We start from the raw sequence: 14,437 nt of genomic DNA on the forward strand, positions 1-14,437 counted from the left end.
CAAGGGAAGCAGAGGTCAGAGCAACTTTAAAACCAAGACTGAGGCACACAAATTGTCCTTCATTTTACCTTAAAGCTAATCTTACTCTGTATCATAATCTGTTAAGAGAAAGCAGACAAAAGGAAGGAAGACAGGGAGAAAGACAGCAGGGGTTGGGAAGACACGGGGAACCAAGGAGGGATGCAGGGCAGGAGCCCAGGAGGTAGGGCCAGCTCAGGGTAGGGGGGACGGCGTCCGCCCACTCAGCCAGGCAGCAGCCCCAGGTGCTCTGACCCCTGGAACACGGCATGGCTTATCCTCTGTAGAGTTTTCTACTTTTCATTATTTTAGGTAAACGTTTTTTTCTGGGCGTAGAGGTTTTCCATGCCTGTATTCATTTCCTAGGGTTGTTCTAACAGCTGACCACAAACCGGAGAGGCTTAAGACAACTGAAATCATCCTCTCCCAGGTTTGGAGACCAGAAGCCTGACATGAAGGTGTTGGCAGGACCCCCCTCCGTCCAGATGCTCTAGGGAAGGGCTTTTCTGTGATTCTCCCGGCTACTGGGGACTCCAGGCGTCCCTGGGCTGAATCACTGCATCTCCGTCTTCTTCATCACATGGCTTCCCCTCTGTGTCTCTCCTCTTCTGTCCCTTATGAGGACACTCGTTATCCGGTTTAGGACCCACCCAGTGGCCCAAGATGTTCTCATCTTAAGATCTTATTTACTCCTGCAAAGATCCTTTTCCAAATAAGGTCACAGTCACAGGCCTAGGTGTTAGAACATGGACATGTCTGGAAGGAGATGCATTATTCAACCCACAACAATGCAGAAAACTGAAGTCTGAAGAAGAAAATACCCACTTCCCCAGGCCCCACCATCCCCAAAGGACCATTAGGGTATTTAGGGATATTTCCTTTGCCTTTTTCCTATGTTTTATAATGTGGGGGGAAGTTCCACATGGAATTTTACACTACATATTTTGAATTGACTTTGGTAAGGCATAATTAACATACGTAACACAGATACATAATAATACATAATACATAATACAATGTACAGATCTTAAGTGCAGTTCTGTGAATTTTGATGAATGCATGCGCTCTGGCCACCACCCCATCAACATACAGATGCTTCCCTCCTGCCCTTGGCAACGCTCTCCAACGCAGGCAGGATTTTCCCATCATGCTTTTTATTGTCACGGCCACCTCCCTAATCTTCGGACTGCATCCCACCTGTTGTTATGTGCTGCCTATGTTCCATCATTCATAGACACGCCGTCTGCTCCCTTGCAGCTGAAACCATGGCCAGAGGCATAGGAACCGACTCGGCTGTGCTTCTGGCACTGGGCACACTAACTCGTATCTCTCTCCTTATAAACAAGGCTGTGAGAACATGTTGGTGCCTAAGTTTTGTCCACTTCTGTTTTCTTCGAGATGGCTTATCCAGAGTAGAAGGCACAGGTCCAAAGGTGTGCACTTTCTCAAGGACACGGGCAGACTTCTTCCCTGAAAATGGCACAGGACCAGACTCTCAGTGACCACAACCTCCAGCACACAGTATAAGATGAAAGGCCTTGGGGCGCCTGAGGGGCTCAGTCGGTGACGCGTCTGCCTTCGGCTCAGGTCCTGATCCCGGGGTCCTGGGTTCGAGCCCCACAGCGGGCTCCCTGCTCGGTAGGGAGTCTGCTTCTCCCTCTCCCTCTGCTGCTCCCCCTGCTTGTGTGCACGCTCTCTTGCTCTCTCTCAAATAAATAACATTTTTAAAGGTGTAAAGGCCTAGCTGGTTTGCTCTGTGGCTCTTTGATCACAGGTGAGACCATTTTTTCCATATACTTATTAGCCTTTTGGATTCTCACAATTCTGAACTACCTGCTTATGACCTTGACCCATTCGTCTATTGGGAAAACACTGTGATCAAGGGGAAAGCAGCTTTGCTCCCAGGAAGGGAAACTGTCTCTGGGCTGTGTCCCCAAGGCCCCAGGCGAGGCCGGGTGCCCGCTAGGCCTGGGCCTCCTTCATCCCCGGCACCACTGACGGGTCGCTGAGGAAACAGCACTTGGCTCTGCTTCCCAGGGGCCACCCACTGAGAACATTTCTTCCTGCAGTAGCAACCTTGCGTGCAAAGGAACAAGGAGTGTGGTGCAGATCTGCTGTCAGTAGGACAATGCGAACGCTGAGAAGTGCACTGACTGAGCTGAAGGCCCAGCCTTTGGGTCCCAAGAACCCTCGCTCCCAGTCTTAGGAGCGTTGCAGCCACGGGGAGGCTTCTGCTGCAGGGCTAGCAGCTGGCAGGGTCTGGCCCTCACCGCCCAGAGAACTGCAGATTGGAGAATCCACACGTGGAATAAACAGACGAGTGATCAGAACCCGAACGGGGAAAAGGAAGAGAAGGGAGAGCCGCTCCTGGATCTGGCGTTGAGCTGGCAGAGCTGCGGGCTGAGGCTGGGCCCGACTCTCGCCCTCGGGCGCAGGACACCAGACACCCCGCTTGCACAGCAGTTCCCAGGCTCACGGGCGGCTGCTGAGCCCAAGGGAGCATTGCAGGTGCAATCCACACCCCAACAGTGTGGATCTGGGCAACCCCCTCTGACAGAGGCAGAATCGTGGAAAGTGGTGGGTTTGGAGACACCAGGGTAAGTGCACCGTGGGCCCTGAGAACAGAGAGCGGCTAGAACCACCCAGCACACAGTGGTGCTTACTAAGTGTTAACACACTGGAGGGGGCTGGGGTCATTGGGGCCAGAATGGGAAGCTCGGAGGAGGTGTAGTGCTCTCAGGACCGCCCTCCGGCCTCTGCAGCACAGGGAGAAGGGGAGGCTGAGTGAGAGGCACGCATCCCTGCCAGAGTCAGCGGGAAAGCTGTGCAGAGATGGCCCCTCTGCTGGCTCTGTCCCTTTCAACCGCAGCCTCCACCCCCACCCCTCTTCATGCGCCTGATTCTTTCTTCCCCAGAACCTTCTATCACTAAGCTTATAGCCCACCCCTCCCCAATATTACAACCCATTCAAATGTAGGCTTAAAGAAGGTAGATGTTTTTCAAGGACATTTTTCCAGCACCTAGAAACTTCCGGACACGTACTAGATGCTCGATAAATGTGTACTGAGTGAGTGAAACACAAGGCAGGGAAGCTTGCCCTACAGGGCGTCAGACCTATAACCAAGCTGTAGAGACCAGGGTGCCGTGGCACTGGCCACCGGGGCGAACACAGAGCCCAGAAGCAGCCCCACGAGCAGATGGAACCCTGGCGCCTGACGGGGCTCAAGTGCACGTCAGCAAACGGTGCCGGGGAGCTGGTCACGCACATTAAAAAGTGAAACTGGATCCCTACCTTGAACCAAACACAAAGAAGATTGCTTCCAGATGGATAAGCGCTCGTATGTGAAAAGCAAGATTTTGAATATCTTTACACATTCAAGCCCAGGAAGGGTTGGTTAGGGCACACACGGGGACATCATAAAGGGAAAAAGGCAGGCGAATTCCACTGCATTCCAATTAAGAACTTCATCAAAGACAAGAGACAGGTCCCGAACTCAGAGAAAAATACCACACAGACGAGGCAGGGTCCCCACAGAGAAATCGCCGGGCATTGGCTCAGGCACCACAGGACACCCGCTCAAGGTGGGTAGAGGCTGGCGCACGCCGAAGGGAGCTGGCATGGCCGGGAAGTGTGCGGGAAGACAGCACTTTCATTAATAATCAGGGAAACTAAAAATAAAACCACAGCCAGAGACCATGTTAGACTCACCAGATCCACAAACAGGAAGGGTCCGGAGCACGTGGAGCACCGTGCAGGGCGGTCCAGGGTCCGTTCACACCGCCTCCCCGCCGTGCCAGTGGGTGGGAGCACAGGGGGCGTTCCAGTCTTCTTCGAACTCTGTGTGCCTGGGGGAATGCGCTATCTTGCATATATGACAAATTTTTAATAAATAGCAAATTTCATTCTTCTGATTAAAGAAAAATGAGCTGTAAAAAGGGTTCAGATCTCTAATCTCTGTAGTTTTAAAGTATTTTATGTTCTGTTTTGCTTTTCCTTAAAGATGAGGATTATGTCTTATTTATATATTTATTCTCAGTACTTGCTGCGTGATAGAGACACTGAAAAGAATGGAGAATAAATTCCCCAAAAGCCAAGGATCTGAAGGGAATGGAGGCTGGGGCCACACTGTCACTAGGTGTCTGAGGGGGCCTCTAACATAAGGGCAGATCTGGGTACCAAAATGTTTGCAACATGGGTGCTCCTGGGGATTGGGGGGGCTCTGAGAGTGTTGGGGTAAGAAAGGCATTTTCCTTAAGCAGCAGGGGTGAGCCTTGGGGATATGTCAAGGATGGTGAGGAGCCAATATTCTTCTTTGCAAACAAGAGGAGGGTGTGAAAAACCTGCCCAGCCCCTGCCCAGTGCAGAGGGTGCCACCTGGACCCCATGGTTCCCATTGCTCCTGGGGAGAGGACAAACTCCAGGGACTCTAGTTGGTGATTCTCTGAGAACAAGTCTCTGGACTGAGTCCCAAAGGCTCTGGAAGGCTCCTTCACACATCCTAAATCCTGGGACTCCCAGCAACATAGGGGCACAGGGGACCCCACTCTTGCCCCAGGGTAGAGACCACTCTTGACCCTTTGGAGAGCAGAGTGGGTACTGGCCAGCAAATGGTGAGGCCCATGACCGCCTTGTGGCAGGTACAGGAGTAGGGAGCCCATGGAGGGTGTATGGGGGAGTTGACAGAGACAGGGTGAGGGTCAGGTCCTGCCAGGCCCACTGATATCCCCAGTCCCCACGGGAGGACAATGGGCACACATAGGCAGGGACCTGACAGGCACTGGACCGCATCCAGCCTTGCCTCTCGTGGGCCTCTTCTTGACCCAGGCCTCGGCAGGCAGTGCCCCCAGAGCCACAAAGCCATCCAGGTCCAACATCCCGGGAAGAAGGCAGGACAAGCAGGGCGGTCACGGGAAGGGCGGGGGTGGAATGGGAAGTAGGGGAGAAGCAGCAGGACAGCATGTCCCCTCCATGCCCATGGGTCTCCCAGGGCAGTGCCGCAGGCAGGTATGGGGACCCCACAGCCTCAACCCCCGAGACTGAGGACAGGAGTGCCGGTTGCTGATGTCGCCCGGCAACAGGGCCAGCTGCTCGCACGCATACTTGTGAAATGAGGTATTTAATAACTGAAGCAGCGCAGCCAGAATCAAGGGCATAAGAAGGGGTAAGAGGAAGAAGCAAACCCAAAGTTAACAAGAAGTGGTGAGAAAAGAGGGAACAGAGAAAGTGGGGGTGCAGCTGAACATCTAAGTCTCCAATTAGCCTTTGGTGGCAACACTTTGGGGAACGTGACAGTGACAGAGAGCGTAGTGCGGCTAGAAAAGGAGCCAACGGGGTAGTGAGCAAATGTGTCTTGTAAACATAATGATTTGCTTCTAACATTTTAAAAGAGCTCTTATTTTAGATCATAATGGAGAAAACCCTTTTGAAAGTGCCCACCCCATGAAGGCATCAGGGGCACGGGGACAGAGTGCAGAAAATCCCCAGGATTCACTCAGCCAGCACCTGAGTGTGGGGTGTCTGCCTCCTTCTCCCCACGTGGACCTCAGCCGAACTCAGAGCAGCCAGGCCTCCTCTGTGGAGCAGAGTCCCGACTGGGCCTCAGTCCCACCCTGAGACCGAGTCCACTTTCCCACACCCCATGGTCTTGGTGTGCTGGGGGTCCCCGGGATGCAGCCCCTAGCAGTCTCTTGCTCTGGGCCGACCCCCTGAAAACACCAGGTTCCTGCCCCTCAGCGCACAGCTGTCCAGCTGGGGCTTTCCTCTTCCAGACGTGAGATGTCTCCTCATTTGGCCATCGGCTTCCCCCCATGTTGCCAGCCCATGGGTGCCTCCCTCGCCCTCGCCTGATCCCCTGCTGGGCCCAAGGGCACCCTCCCCAGGCACAGCCCCCAAAACACGTGCCTGCTTCCTGAGCCAAACCCAATTGCTCTGACCATACCCATCTGGGCCCCACGTCACACTGACTTCAAGGTTGACCCTGCTGGTTTTGCTCTGAGTTCCATGCCCCAAATTGCATCCTGACACACCAGGGAGCTCCTTCCAGCACCAGGTGTCCCACCTGCCTGCCCCTCCCCACTGTGCACCCTCCCCAGGGACCTGCTTGGAGCCTCACCACCCAATAAAAATTCATGCACACAAATGAGGTCAGACTTGCCTGGGTATAAGGGAAACCCAGTAGCCGAGCTTCATCTGTCTGCCATTTGTAAAGGCCTGGGGAGCCTGGCCCACCTCCTCCTTACCCCTCTCTTGCTCACCCTCCAGACAGAGTCCACAATCCCCTCCTGTGTTTGCCGCACCCTGACCCTCATCTGCTGGCTTCTCTCTCCCTCCTTTCCCATCTGGCTGCTCCCCCCTTTACCTTTCTCAGCTGGCAGTTTCCTGACCTTGCTGAATAGCCAAACACTCTCTCAGATGCTTTCCAGGCAGAGCTCCCTGAGTCCCTCCTCCTGAGGCCCCTTCACCCAGAGTGGGAGACATCCAGGACCGAGACAGAGTGTGTCCCCTGTCCCGTGCCCAGAGGGACCAGGAGAGGAAAATGGAACCAGCCTCCCACACCCTGGTTCTCACCCACGAGTCCATGGAGGTGTGTTGACCATCTGGATATCCCAGGCCTGTCAGCCCTGCAGGCCAGCCCTGCAGACACCTCCCCTCAACCCTCCAGGACCCACGGTCCCAGTTTTGCATGGGAGGGCGGGACACCCCATCTCTAAGGTCAGCCAATGCCTTCTGCACCCTTTGTTCCATCCACCCTCCTGCACGAAGCCCCCAGTCCAAGGCCGACGGTGGCTGCATGGACGGTGCAGGGCGGGGGTGGGGGTGGGGGATGTCTGAACTTCATGTGGGTCTCTGCTCCCAAGTTTCCAACAATTTAAGGAATGTTGGAGGCCTGGGGTCAGAATGTAAACAAGGCTTCTCACAGAATCAGTGAGGGCAGTGACCTCACCATGAACGGCAGGGTGTCCCTGACGCCTCAGACGACCCACCACGTGTGTGTCTTTTTGGTCTCATGGAAACACGACAGCTTGGCTCTTACAAATGTGAAGTTTGTGCCTTAAGCCAACAGCTTTTAAACTCCAGAAAAATTGCCTATTTATCATTTTTCTCATTGTGTTTCTTCTCCCCTTATGAGCGTAGCTTGGACGACATGGACCACCTCTGCCTCACGGCCTCGGTTGTGTGAGGGTCAACGACCCCGCTGTGACTTCCTTCTCTGTCCCGGATGGAGGGACAGCAGCCCCGCACCAGGGCACGCAGGACTGGTGTCTGCCCCGGAAGAACTGCGCTCCCCGGCCTCAGCCCAGAGGCAGAGAGAGACGGCAACGTCGCACAGGGGCTGCTCTCGTAGCAGGGCCCACCGCGGGGAGAGGCGTGCACATCGCCAGGGCGGAGAAGAAGTGGGCTGTGTAGGAAGACATTCCCTAGAAGACAGGGGGATTATTTGAGATCTGGGATGAGAAACAGAAGCTCGGATAGAAAAATATATACATAAGGGCATGCAGAGTGCTCACTGAAGATATGGCACGGGGAAGGGGAGAGCAGACTCTACCCCCCAGGGACTCTCAGACTGCTCCCATTTTTTTTGGAGCCCCACTCGGGGCTTGAACTCACGACCCTGAGACAGAGAACCAAGCTGAGATCAAGAGTCGAATGCTTAACTGACTGAGCCCCCCAGGCGCCCCTAGACTGCTTTCACTTTTTTTTTTTTTTTTTTAGCATACTTACGTATTCTTCATAGAAACACCTGATACAGGAAGGGAGCAATGCCATGCCTGAGGGCTGAGCGTGAAAGCTGAGAGCGCGTGGGGCAGCTTGTCGCGCTGCAGGTCCCAATGCTACCCGGAGCACCATTGCTCAGGCCGTGGGCGGAGACCACAGTGACCATCTTGTTTCACCTCCTGGCTGCGGCTGTCCCCACCCGCCCTCCTCAGGGAAGCCCTCCCTTCCATAGCCCCCCGGGGGAGGGAGGGGCCTGGGGTTGGGGCCTCAGAGGCTGTGTCCGTCCATGTGGGGTGCAGTACCCACACCTTTATCAGAGGGGCTGCCCTGATCACAGAGCCGGGTTTGATGAGAGAGAAGAAAGGGAGTAGAGTGAATTCTAGAACAGGGGTAATGGCTCCAAGGGAAACGAGCGCTCAGGGTCCAGGCCTGCTGAGGAGGACTCCATCCCTGTCCTTGAGGGAGGGTGGTTCGGGGCCATTCGGTGGGTGTTCCGGGGTGTCCGACTGCTCACGCCTGCACTTCTGGGCAGCGCTCTGTGCAGGGACCCATGTCAGAGTGGAGGCCTGACTTCCTGTGCAGGCCCCCAGGGTGGGGCCACAACGTCCCTGTGCGAAAGCCACCCTCCCAGGGAGGAAGGACCGAGCAGGCGGCCTGCTTGAGGCTGGCTGGACAGCCAACGGGCCACATCATTGTGTGAGGGATAGAGGGGAAGCTCCGCCTGGTCCCCCCAGAGGCCACGGAAGCAGCCGCGTGAGCCGAGAGGGGAACGCAATGCTACCTGCCCTGCTGGGGTCCCGGAGCCCAGAGCACGTGGGACCCAGGGAGGGTGGGGGAACCAGAACGGCCCCCACTCGCTGCTGACCCCACCTGGGCCACCCAGAAAGGTGTCCCTGGGCTGCAGTGGGCTCCAGGAGGACAGGACCTGGACGGCTGGGGTCAGTAACCCTTTGGGAGCATCGCTTCAGCTCTGTGGGGCTCCAAGCAAGACTCTGGGTGGGATGTAACAGAGGTAAGAGCCCCGAATACTTCCAGAGCAGCTCTCCAAAGGCAGGGTACCTGAGAGCTCTGGTCCTGCGTCTGTCTCTGTCCTCCTCCGTGTGTCAGATGACCCTGTTTCTTACCTGGACCCATGATGTAATCCGTGCACGCAGCAACAGTGCCAAACCCAGGGGTCAAGAGACTTCAGCCTGTGACTATAACAGCTTCTACTTTTTTATAGTTTATTATAATTAATTTATGAAGTTAATAGGAAACACTCTATGAGACGCTGCGTAGGTGGTATGGAAACCAGGGATCTGGATGGGGGTTGAGGGGTGGACACAAGACCAGTCTCCAGTCTCTGAGTCTGGGACCCTCGCCTGAGGACCCAGCAAGGCTCAGGGAGCATGACACCCTAGCTGTGTTCGGACAGCAGCTGACATGCAAGCCGGAACCTGTGGGTAGCCAGCCTCCTCCCCTGTTCATACCCTCTCCTCCTCCAGCCTCCGGAAGAGCCTCTGACCACCACAGCTCCAGGCTCACTTCCCTCTCCAGCCGGCTGGTCCCATGTCCACCACTGCCGGGATCACCCCTCTACCCCAGGGCCCCACCCCTGCCTGGGACCCTCCCCTGTACCACACAACTTCCTGGGGCCTCTCTGCATGGGGTGGAGGTGGGGGAGTATGTTGAACCCAGGCTCCGGGTAATAGTGTTTGTTGACTGAGTGGACAAGACCACCACAGGCAGCCCAGTTCCTTGGGCCCCTCAGGAGGAGCCGTGGGGTCCAAGTAAAGGGGAGGGAACGCCACTCTCCAGTCACATGAGGAGGGAGGAGAGAGTGATTCTAGAACAGTGTCCGTGAGGCATCAGGGCCCTTCAGCATCCCAGACTAATGTCGCGTTTGTCTGGCTCTGCCTCGACATTCTTAGGGCGTAAGTCATCCGACAGAGCACCGGTCACCAGGAAGAGTGCGCCCTGCTCGGGGTGGCTGCACTGCCCCCCAACCCCTGTGAGTCCTTGGCTCTTCAACCACACAAGTCACAGAAGGGGAGTGTGAGTGAGGGGTAGGGTGGGGGGCTTCCCGCCCTGTGTGGACCCTCCCCCTGCCCAGGCAAATTCCCACTCTGTCCTCCGGCCAAAACCCCACCAGCACAGATGAAAACTTACGGATCTTAAGCTTGGTGTTTTCCTTTTCAAGGAATTGTCGTCACGACCGAGTTCTCCCTGCCCGACAACGGAGAAGTGAGACAAGATCAGTTCTACACGAAGCAAGGAGTGCGATGGCCCGTCTTTCCATCTCAAATCACTGTCGCTTCGGGCGTCCCGGGCTGACACAGCGCAGCTACGATACTCAGGCATCCCCGTTCTGACAGAAATCACAGCACACGTAGGACAGGCAGGAGTCTCTGTTTATTAAACGTGTATTTTCGGGGAGTAACTTAAATGGAGTGACGTGTTTCTGGAGAGAGACCCTCTCAGGCCATACGTGCTGGAATGCGGCTCCGTCCAAGGCTCTGTGCGTTACCCTGGTGACGCGTGCACGTCAGCGCTTCCCGGGACGGCTTGCAGGACCAGCTTGCTGAGGAGGGCCTCCGCTGACTTAACAGGCTTGCTCTCACTGACCCCACATGACCCAGCCCCCCAGCCCCCCCAGCGGGCGTCCCACAGCCTCGACCGAAGACCACAGGCAAACTTCAGACACCGGGGTGGGTGGTTTGCCTGGACTGCACCATGAGGAGATGGCGCTTTTGGCCGCCGTGGCACATTGAGTCCAGCAGGGACATGGGTTTGCTCTGTCCCACCTGGACCTGTGCCCGTCTGGGTAGAAGGTGGGGATGCAGAGAACTCATGGCCCCCACAGCTGCTGCAGGCCCACATACCTGCTCACCTAAGCAATGTCGGAAGCCGGCTGGGGAAACGGGGCAGGGTGGGAGCGCTTGCTGGCTTTCTAGAGTCCCCTAGCAGAAGACCAATACCCCGAGCAGGAAAAGCGACGAGCCACTAACATATCCAAGGGGTTTGTTGACCAGGAGTTGGGGAAAGGGAAGGAGAGAGATTCTGAGAGGTGCCAGGAGGAGAGGGACTTTGGAGAGAATGACCAATCTCACCTGCTCCACATTTTGCTCAGCAGGGGCCCTGGTGAGCAGAGTGTGGGACGTTGAGGGTGCCGGGAGAATGGGTCGAGGACTAGGGAGGGCCCCACGGACACTTCCCAGTGCCAGGAGATGGCAGGACTGTCGCCAGCACACCTCTGGGCTATAGCTACCTGCAAGGTGGACTCCCAGAGAAGCAAAAGGAGGTACTGGCAAGACACGACGTCACAAGCCAGCTGGTCTAGGGATTAGACGAAGCTGTGTGAGCACGCAGCTCGCCTTGGATGAGTGTTAGTGATGCACGGACGCTTCCAGAATCCACAACGCCCCTCAACTCAGTTGCGGAGCCTGGGGACCCAAGAAGCAGCACCAGTTCTGCCTCCTGGTGCTCAGAGCTCCGTTGGGCAGATAAGGATACAAAATGCTTCACTGCAGCTCATTACAGATGCTTGAGAAGGCAGAGTGGTCTGCCCGGGGTCAGGAAGGTCTCAGGCAGAGTGACACAAGCAGGTGATACGTGCTCCCAGGTGAGAAACAGCAGGACATACCCGGGCAACGAAGAGGCAAGGAGCAACCCCATTTCTGCCAAGCACTGGGCGCTGCGGTGGAGCGGGGAAGGACCAGGAACTTCATCTCAGGTCAAAGACCAACCTAGCAAAACTCTAACGAAAAACTTGCTCCTCGCCAAGGTGAGTATCTCAGCCAGTGCTGCCGCACGGTGCCCCTGTGAGCCCCGGATAACGTGGTAGCTCTCGAGATTTGAGCACACACATAAGTCTTGGACATCTTGTCCTCTAGACATTCCTGCTCAGCTCGCCCAGGGAGGAAGAGGGGACACTGACAGGTGGTCGCAGAGGTGGTAGTTGTGGGCAGAGCCATCTGGCGACGGGACTTGGGGGGAGAGCAGCTCTCCAAAACTTGATCTGCAGCACGGGGATGCGACAGGCACGAGGGGCCTACATCCCGGCACATGCGTCACCAGATGCACGGGACAGATCCCAGTCCAGAACACACCCACACACACGGGGTGCTGGGGCATGGGAAAGGCATCACACTACAGATAGCAGCATTCAAACGACCAGTCAAGCACCGTAGTTCAGGCACACAGCTCACCAGACACCAGCACGGTCCTACAAGGGTTGGAAGCGTAAATGGTAAGGGGCAAGACCCTAACAGCACTGGAAGAACATACAGGAAAGCCTTTTATAGCCTACAAATTCCAGAGGCCATAAAAGAAAAGACGAACATTTTTCCTTAAAAATTCATGGCCAAAACAACTACCGCACAAACAAAAAGACAGACGACACACAGACTACTCACACCACAGTTGAAGGGCTGGTCCTTACACACGAGCTCTGGACCATCAGTGAACAAACAGGCCACTGAAGAAGGAAATGCCAGGTCCTTGATCATAGGAGATGCTTAAACTCATCCGGAAAAAGAGATGAGTGTCAAAACTACACCGAGAAACTGTCATTGTTCATAGATCTGCTTAGCAAAAGCCAAGAGTTTGGCAATGCTCTGGTGGGCAAGGCTGGGGCACCCCACTCACTGCTGGCGGGCACAGGAAGTGGCATGAACTCTGACCTGACAATTCCACTTCTAACAACTTGTCAACCAGTGTAAGAACTAATGCTTAGAAAGTATGTATGTTCAATTCTATCTACACCCTAAATGCATATCAAGGAGAAAACTGGTCAAATCCCTTATGCCAGGGACAAGGGACAGAATACCACCCTGGTACAAAAAGAATCCCAAGCTCTTTTTGTACCAACGTGAACAGATGCCCAGGAAACAGCATTAGCCTAAAAGGAAACATGCATCCTTTTTACGTCTAAGTTTTTTAATTTAAATCATCTCTACACTCAACGTGGGGCTCAACTCACGACCCTGAGGACCAGACTGAGCCAGCCAGGCGCCCCAAGAAATGTGCACCCTTAAGAGTGGGCTGTGCGTAGTGATTTCTTCCCAAAGGGAGCAGGGTGGAAAGGGGAGAAAACGTAACTCCACAGCAGAAACACCTGGCCTCCACTCGCTGGGGGGCCTCACGGGGCCGGCAGCCAACTGACGCTCCGGGCACCCTGTGCCATTGCCCACGACTCTTTGCAGTGACCCAGGTCCAAGAACCCAGCGTCTGGGGAGCAGGTCAGGAAGCTGGACAAGAGTAGCTGAGCGGAGTGCACGGCCACAGGCCAACACACAGGCACCAGGATGCACTCCTCACAGGTCCCCTCGCTGCCGGATGCTGGGATCCAGAAAACCACAGCATAGCGTCCTTGGAAAACTCTCACAACTGTTGGTCAATTCTAATGCAACTGTGGTCACCATAGCAGAATTCTGAGGCTTCGGAGGTGAAGGGACCCTCCCTCCACTCCCCTCAGGTCCCGGATCTCCTCCTTTGCACTGTGGCACCTCTTCCCTGAAGTGGCCTAAGACACAGCATGCAAGGTTGTTGGGAAACTGGAGAAAGCTTCAGTTGATGGTGTCAGTCTTACAAGATGAATAATACCACAACTAGGGTTAGTCAACGGTGACCCTGAAGCTCCTCACTAGGGTGTCCACTTCCCAGAAACACGTGTTCGACCAGCACGTGGCCAGCATGTTCCATTTAAGAGTATCAACAATAATAGTAAGACTTAACAAATATGGGTCATACAGCTGTTCTGGAACCCTGGAACACCTCCAGGGCCTTGGTGGTCAGCTGTGGGACCACCCTTAGGAGGGTCACCCCCAGACCTCACCCTTCTAGGGCAGCAGAGACCCCTGCCCCAGACAGCTGCAGGGGACAGTCTCACTGAGAGAAGGGTGGGGGCCAGAGTGACTGCCCCCAGCAGGAGCTTGGGCTCCTCTACCATGACAGAGGCCTGGCCCCGACCCACCCCAGAGGACAGTGGGCAGGCCACGACCCACCGTGGAGCAGCTTTCAGGAGCAGGCCCCTGAGTGAGCAATGACAGGAGTGACAGGGTCTTGCCCGGGAGCGACCCAGCAACCCTGTCATTGCAGGCAGCTCCTTGGACGACACAGAGCATGTGCTGAGCATCCTTCCCTCAGGCCTTTCTCACTGTGAGGACAAAGGGTCTGCAAGGAGCTTCCAGGCCTCATGCCTAAACATGCTACGGACCAGCACCCACACTCAGGGCCTGGCCACTGTCCACTGCTGTCCAGGGACAAAGGGCAGAGCCATACGTCCCTGCCAGTGAGGGCTGCTGGCAGCCTCGGTGGGCAGCACCCTTTATTCGCAGACATTTTCCTCCCTCATTTCGTTCACTTCTCTTACGTGATGATAATGGTAGTGTTTGCCATTGCTTGCTTTATTTTTTTTTTAAAGATTTATTTATTTATTCGACAGAGAGAGAGACAGCCAGCGAGAGAGGGAACACAAGCAGGGGGAGTGGGAGAGGAAGAAGCAGGCTCATAGTGGAGGAGCCTGATGTGGGGCTCGATCCCATAACGCCGGGATCACGCCCTGAGCTGAAGGCAGACGCTTAACCACTGTGCCACCCAGGCGCCCCTGCTTTGCTTTATTTTTTAATTTTTTGGGAAAATTAAAAGTCAATAAGCTTCAATTAGTCTTCAGGTTGTGGGGGGAACATTTTACTGGCTGATGAAACTCAAAGCCAAAGAGTT

At 55.2% G+C, this 14,437-nt stretch overlaps 1 long non-coding RNA gene across 1 annotated transcript; it reads left to right on the plus strand.

Annotated features, from left to right (window-relative positions):
• Window positions 1–7,830: 7,830 nt before the first annotated feature.
• Window positions 7,831–10,748, plus strand: LOC123793073 (uncharacterized). Its single transcript, XR_006779846.2, has 3 exons — window positions 7,831–8,747; window positions 9,646–9,769; window positions 9,915–10,748. It is a non-coding gene; the product is annotated as an uncharacterized LOC123793073 (long non-coding RNA).
• The last annotated feature ends 3,689 nt before the right edge of the window (window positions 10,749–14,437 follow it).

The sequence above is a fragment of the Ursus americanus genome, chromosome 23, assembly GCF_024610735.1.
Source record: "Ursus americanus isolate L20-20 chromosome 23, mUrsAme1.1.p, whole genome shotgun sequence".
Classification (NCBI taxonomy): domain Eukaryota; kingdom Metazoa; phylum Chordata; class Mammalia; order Carnivora; family Ursidae; genus Ursus; species Ursus americanus.